Raw genomic sequence first — 7,012 nt, forward strand, 5'->3', positions numbered from 1 at the left:
TGTGACAGGGACCCTGAGTCAGTCCTACGGGCAGCAGAGATTGCGGATGCCCATACCCAAAACAGGGCTCGAGAAGGGTGTAAAACCCCGGGGAAAACTGATCACCATTCTCCCCAGTTCAAGAGGAGGGAAGGATTTAAAAATAAACCTGACTCTTCTAAAGGAGTTCAAGGGGGCCCGGAGGGTAGGAACTCACATCCCAGGACAGAACAGGTTACATGCTATCACTGTGGTATCCTGGGCCACATGAGACCAGACTGCCCGACACTGAAGGGCAGCCCAAAACCAGCAACCCCAAATGCCCTGGCCAATGCTAACCCTGTTGTTGTAAACTCACAGGCAAGCCACACAGAGCCCAGCATTGGTGCCCTGTGTGCAAATGCTGTTTCTGTGGTCTCGGAAGAATTTGACCTTAAAACTCACATTAAAGCTAAATATGGGGGAAATAATGCAGAGTTTATTAGCAGTGCAGAAGTGAATGGAGTGAGGTGTATGGCATGGAGGGACACCGCAGCAGATATTACTCTGGTTAAAGCAAGTCTTGTCAGGAAGGAAGATTATTTGCCAGGTGAAGATGTAACTGTTGTAGCCTTATCTAAGTATTTTGTCAGGGTGCCTTTGGCTAAAATCCACCTGAAATGGAAGGGATTGGAGGGCACCATGGTTGTGGGAGTAAAAGACATAATCCCTAAGGATATTATGATTGGAAATGATATTAAAGCTATGGTCAGTCAAGTTAATACAAACCAAGCACAAGAGAGGATTGATCCTAAGGTTGTGCCTAGGGAGGGTTTCTCCAAAAGTTTGTCTTTGGAAAGTAGCTGTTTGGCTGTGAATGAAGTTTCTGAATGTCTATCTAATGTCTCAGAAGTAAATCTGGAATTAGATCAAGCGAAGGGAGAGGAGAACAAGGAGATTTTGGATGAGCCTAGGCAGTCTTGTGAGCTGATGGCTTTATCTAGTCAGCAGTTTGGGGAGGCAAGGAGAGTGGAAGATGAGTGTCCCTATACCTTACCTGTTTCCTGTGTGGAGAATAGTGACAGTGAAGGAAATGTGCCTGTGTCTGTCAGGGGTATTGACTTGCCTATGGAGGAAGCTACCCCAGTCTCCAAGCAGTTGTCTGTGAACAGCCCGGTGTGCTGGGACAAGGGAAATGAAATCCCAAGCTGTATGTCTAGTAAAGGGAAATGCGTCACCAACTCTTTTTTGTCTGTGGAGCAGACAGAAGGTGCCTTTTGGCCTGTGATGGTTGAGAGTAATTTAGTTGTCTCAGAGTTGGTTCTGGATTCAACTAAAGCCCAGGAAGGGAGTGGTCCTAAGTTTGCATCTGCTGGGGAGAATGGCACCGTAACTAGGTTGCATCCAGTTAGTGTCTTAGCAAAATCCCAGAGATCAGAAGATTCTGGTGCTTGTATTTTGCCTGTTGCTCATGTGTGGTTGGAGAAGGGTGTAACAACTCTGTCTGATCAGGGTGATACCCTAGCCAGGGCACAAGGAGAGCAGAGAGGTAATTTGGTTGTGGTACCTACGGACAGTTTAACAACTTGTAGCAAAAAGGAAAAAATTCCTAAGCTTGTGTGTGGCAAAGAGAAGGGAACTATTTCTAACCTTTTATCTAGGAAGTCTATGGGTTCGCCTGAAAGGGGATTGTGTAGAAATCTGCCTGATGGGCCAAAGGTGATCCTGAATGTAAGTAAGACCCGGATAAAGTCTGTTGTTGCTCAGGAAAGTGTTCCTTTAGAGCAAGCCCTAGGTGAAGAGGGTAAGGGCAGAATTTCTGTGAGGGGTGAATTGCTGCTTAGAAAAGCTCCTGGAGAAAGGAATCCTCATGGTACTCGGTGCAAGCAGTTCCCTGCAACTGAAGGGTGTGAGAGTGATTTAATCAAGGAAGTTTCAGTTCCTAGCAGCAAACAATTGTCTGTTGTGAATGGATCCACTGACTTTCCTTTTAAAAGATCCAGTGTGGGTAGCTTTGAGAAGGTCTCAGAGGAAGTAAAAGTTGTTAAGGAATTGAGGCAGCCCTATAACCAAGTGGCTGGGTGGGGCCAACTTGTTGGGGAGACAATGGTGTTGGAACAGGAATGTCTCCTTTCTAATTCTTTAAATGAGCAGTTTGTGCTTCAGGGTTTGAGGACAGATTTGGTTACTGATGTGTCAGAGCAGAGCAGTTTTATGGCTAAATGCTTGAGGATGCGGGGGAGAGCAAGCAAACTCTCACCCGCAGACTCTTTGGATTTGTGTGGTATCTCTTTAAGACAGAGTCCAGCCTTGGAAATGATAGCAGTTACAAATGTGAAAACTGGTGGACTGGCTCTGGTCCGGGGTAGTGCAAATTACTTGTCTGGCTGGGAGGGGAAGGACTTGCTAATAGCTGTTAGCACAGAGGGCCCACCCCATCAGCCAGTGAATTCTGTTAAGCAAGAGAAATCAGGGTTTGATCCTGCAGGACAAGGAGGAAAGAGAAAACTGAATTTTGCAAAGGGAAGCCACAGGTTAACCCTAAAATGCCCAAACTCCGATGGTATTGAGCCAAAGGTGTGGCATGTCAAAAACGATTGTAGATGGACACTTGCAATAAACTTGTTGTTATTGCTAAATTTTGTAATGAATGTGTTGCTATTGCCACAAACTGTAAAAATGTACAATGTGCCTAATCTTTTGGAGAATCCCTTAAATGTGTTAAAAGGAATACATAAAAACACACGTTATGTTAAAAGGCCTTGCTATATTGATGTTTCACAGTTGATGCCTGTAAACAATATGGGAACTTTTCACAGGGGAAAAGACATTCCAGACCTAATGTGCTGTATGAAAAGGAAGACTGAGGCACACTACCATATTGCTTTCATGGCTAAATGCCAAGATTCCTGTACTATGAAGAACATTAATATCTGCATTTATTTAATGTTAATTGGGTTCCGAACATTTGCCCGAGCTTGTGTGGATAAAGTAACGGTTTCCTTTAGCTCTTGGAAAGATCACATGAGACATACAGGGACGATGCTGCCAGAGCAGATCCAATCCACTATTGTTCTAACTAAGTTTTACCTTGGGTTTGTAAAGAGGTTCAATCATGTGGTTGAACATAATTTTGATAAACCGTTTCTGTTATACACTGGTATGGCTTCTAACCCAATACTAGCTGTAGTGAGACAGAACCCAGGATGGGGAGCTCTTGGGATGCAGTCAGTGATGTTTGTGTCATCCCTTCCTGCATCAATTTTGCGTTGGGGGTGTGACGTTATTGACATAAACTGGGACCGTATAGATCATTGTTGCAACCAAGGTCCTGTAGTGGCACCCAAATCTGGTATAAAGGGGGTCAAATGGGGTGTCTAGGACAAGGTTATGGTTTGCTGGTTATGATTATGCTGTCTATATGTGTGTATCAGTTTTGTGGTCGAAGTTATGAATATTGGCTCTATACTGTCTGTATGGCAAACTTATGCTATGCTTCTGGGTGACATCCCAGACAAGCTGAGATTAGCTCTGCCTAGCCTGCTTGATGGCCCATTAAGGACCATCAGCTATACAATGGACCCATTGAGAGAAGGCAGATACGCCTTGTAACTCAGCAAAGTATGCAGGGACTGGCCCATGTGACTCCAGACTCCATTTTGCTGTAATTTTCCATGGTAAGAACAAAGAGGTATTCTGACACCTGGAAAAGACTATATAAGGCGGATGCCTCATCTCCATCTGGTCTTCAATCCTGCTTCATACCTCTGGAGGAACTTTGCTACAAACTGAAGCTCTGAACAAAGGACTGAGGACCCATCCCAGCGGGGGATGTATTCCAGAGACTTGATTTGAACCTGCAGTTTATTCCATCGCTGCTGCAAGCCTGAACCAAGAACTGTGCCATTACTGTATGTAATTGATTCCATTTAACCAATTCTAACTCTCATCTCTATCTTTTTCCTTTTATAAATAAACCTTTAGATTTTAGATTCTAAAGGATTGGCAACAGCGTGATTTGTGGGAAAGATCTGATTTGTATATTGACCTGGGTCTGGGGCTTGGTCCTTTGGGATCAGGAGAACCTTTTTCTTTTACTTGGGTACTGGTTTTCATAACCATTTGTCCCCGTACGAGTGGCACTGGTGGTTATACTGGGAAACTGGAGTGTCTAAGGAGATTGCTTGAGAGACTTGCGGTTAGCCAGTGGGGTGAGACCGAAGTTCCCTTAATCTGGCTGGTTTGGTTTGCCTTAGAGGTGGAAAATACCCCAGCCTTGGGCTGCAACTGCCCTGTTTAAGCAATTTGTCCTGAGTTGGCACTCTCAGTTGGGTTCCGCCAGAACCGCATTGTCACACTGGGGTTTGGCCTTAATGGAAATCCTGGGAGAAAGCCTCATGCTACTGCTGCTTCTGGGTCCGACGCAAACCAGGAAGTACAGGACCACGGTTAATAAGAGCAGCTCAAAAGATCATTTTCGCTGAGCCCAGCCCTGCACAGATTTCCAGCTTAGGTTTGCATTTTCAGCAAAAGTTCTTCTTGATTATTTTCTCCCAACCCCTTTGTGCCTCTGTAGGGGGCCAGGGTGGCTGCCCTCCGAACCTGAGGGTAAAGGGCCTTTCCCTCAGCCTGAGTGGGCGGGGCCAGCCCAAGCTCGCTCCACCCCCCGGAAGGGGAGGGGTGGAACAGGAAGTATAAAGGGCGGGGCCCTTAGCTCAGTTGGAGCAGCACCAGGGAGGGAGGCAGACGCAGACTGTGGGCTGCTCCCTTCAGACCCTGCTGCCATGCCAGGGGAGGCCCTGGACCAGTGGAGACCTCACCTGGAGGACGGACTGGGGCTGCCAGGACTGCCCGCTGCCGAGTACCCAGAGGAACTGGAGGAGCCGGAGGGGGAGCTGGAGCTGCCAGCAGCCGAGTACCCAGAGGAGCTGGAGGAGCCTGAGCCTGAGCCTGAGCGGGAGCTGGAGCTGCCAGCAGCGGACTGCACCGGCGGGACCAGAGGGATTCGGACGAGCAATTGGGTAGGAAGTAGCCCAGGGACAGAGCTGCGCAGTGGTGAGTCTGTATTGCGGAAGGACGCCGCTGATCCTGTGGCGGGACCCTCGTCCTACCACTGCCAGGGTCCTGGGCTGGAACGCAGTGGTGTAGGGTGGGCCTGCGTTCCCCTACCCGGCCGAGCCACACCGGGACCTTTGCCGGCGCTCCCCTGCCTGAGGGGCGCGCTACTGACGTTTGCCGGCGCTCCCCTGCCTGAGGGGCGCGCTACTGACCTTTGCCGGCGCTCCCCTGCCTGAGGGGCGCGCTACAGACTCTGGCTGGCGGCCGCCCCGCCGCTAATTCCCCGCTGACGGAGGCGTGACCCAGGCCGGCCAGTGACCTCATAGCTCCCCACCGCCCCCTAACGGGTAGGTGGGTCAACGCAGATCACAGACTCCATAATAGCCAGCCACCCCGTCAGTTGCATCCTGGGGCGCTCCAGGGACAGGGGTGAGGGATAGAGGAGCAGATACACGACACACCTGTCTTCAGTTCCTTTGGGTGGAAGTTCCTGATTGCATGGATGAATCCCGTTCAGATGGGCGGGTTTTGTTTGTCTGTGGTGAGAAGTGGGGCTGTCAGGTCCAGCAGGCAGGTGAGGACAGTGCTGGCGCAACCCATTAGGCAACCTAGTCGGTCGCCTAGGGCGCTAACATTTGGGGGGCGGCGACTGCGGCAGCTGGATCTTCGGCCGTGTGATGTTTTTTATATAATCTGGGACCATATAGAACATGGTTGCAACCAAGGTCCGGTAGTGACACCAAATCTTCTATAAAGGGGGTCAAATGAGGTGTCTAAGACAAGGTTATGGTTTACTAGTTATGATTATGTTGTCTATATGTGTGTATCAATTTTGTAGTTGAAGTTATGAATATTGGCTCTGTACTGTCTGTATTTCAAACTTATGCTATGCTTCTGGGAAACATCCCAGACAAGTTGGTGTTAGCTCTGCCTGGCCTGCTTGATGGCCCATTAAGGACCATCAGCTATACAACTGACCCATGGAGAGAAGGCAGATACGACTTGTAACTCAGTAAAGTATGCAGGAACGTGCCCATGTGACTCCAGACTCCATTTTGCTGTAATTTTCCACAGTAAGAACAAAGAGGTGTTCTTACACCTGGAAAAGACTATAAAAGGGCCGATGCCTCATCTCCATTTTGTCTTCAATCCTGCTTCTTACCTCTGGAGGGACTTTGCTACAAACTGAAGCTCTGAACAAAGGACTGATGACCCATCCCAGCTGGGGATGTTCCAGAGACTTGATTTGAACCTGCAGTTTATTCTATCGCTGCTGCAAGCCTGAACCAAGAACTTTGCCATTACTGTATGTAATTGATTCCATTTAACCAATTCTAACTCTCATCTCTATCTTTTTCCTTTTATGAATAAACCTTTAGATTCTAAAGGATTGGCAACAGCTTGATTTGTGGGTAAGATCTAATTTGTATATTGACCTGGGTCTGGGGCTTGGTCCTTCGGGATCGAGAGAACCTTTTTTTCCCTTTTACTGGGGTATTGGTTTTCATAACCATTTGTCCCCATATCGAGTGGCACTGGTGGTGATACTGGGAAACTGGAGTGTCTAAGGGAATTGCTTGTGTGACTTGTGGTTAGCCAGTGGGGTGAGACCCAAGACTTCACTGTTTGGCTGGTTTGGTTTGCCTTAGAGGTGGAAAACCCCCAGCCTTGGGCTGTAACTGCCCTGTTTGAGCAATTTGTCCTGAATTGGCACTCTCAGTTGGGTCCCACCAGAACCAGCATCGTTACAGGCCGCCCCGGTCGTCGGCAGTATTTCGGGGGCGAGACTTTCCGCCGCCTCTGTCGGGGGTGGCATTTAGGGGGCGGGACCTTCCGCCGCCTAGGGCGGCAAAAAAGCTGGCGGCTCTCCTGGGTGAGGAGCAGGAGATGAGCGCACGGGGCAGCTGAAAAGGGATGAGCCGGAGTGAAGCTTGAAACACAAATGCAGGGGCCAAGAATCCCAATTCATCCATCCCGGACAGAGGGAGTCAAATAC

The 7,012-nt window shown here is 48.7% G+C and overlaps 1 long non-coding RNA gene across 1 annotated transcript; it reads left to right on the forward strand.

The window, feature by feature from the left end:
• Positions 1–7: 7 nt before the first annotated feature.
• On the forward strand, positions 8–6,403 carry LOC135979461 (uncharacterized). The gene is made up of 2 exons (XR_010596765.1): positions 8–5,013; positions 6,091–6,403. It is a non-coding gene; the product is annotated as an uncharacterized LOC135979461 (long non-coding RNA).
• The last annotated feature ends 609 nt before the right edge of the window (positions 6,404–7,012 follow it).

Source organism: Chrysemys picta, unplaced genomic scaffold (assembly GCF_011386835.1).
Source record: "Chrysemys picta bellii isolate R12L10 unplaced genomic scaffold, ASM1138683v2 scaf888, whole genome shotgun sequence".
Classification (NCBI taxonomy): domain Eukaryota; kingdom Metazoa; phylum Chordata; order Testudines; family Emydidae; genus Chrysemys; species Chrysemys picta.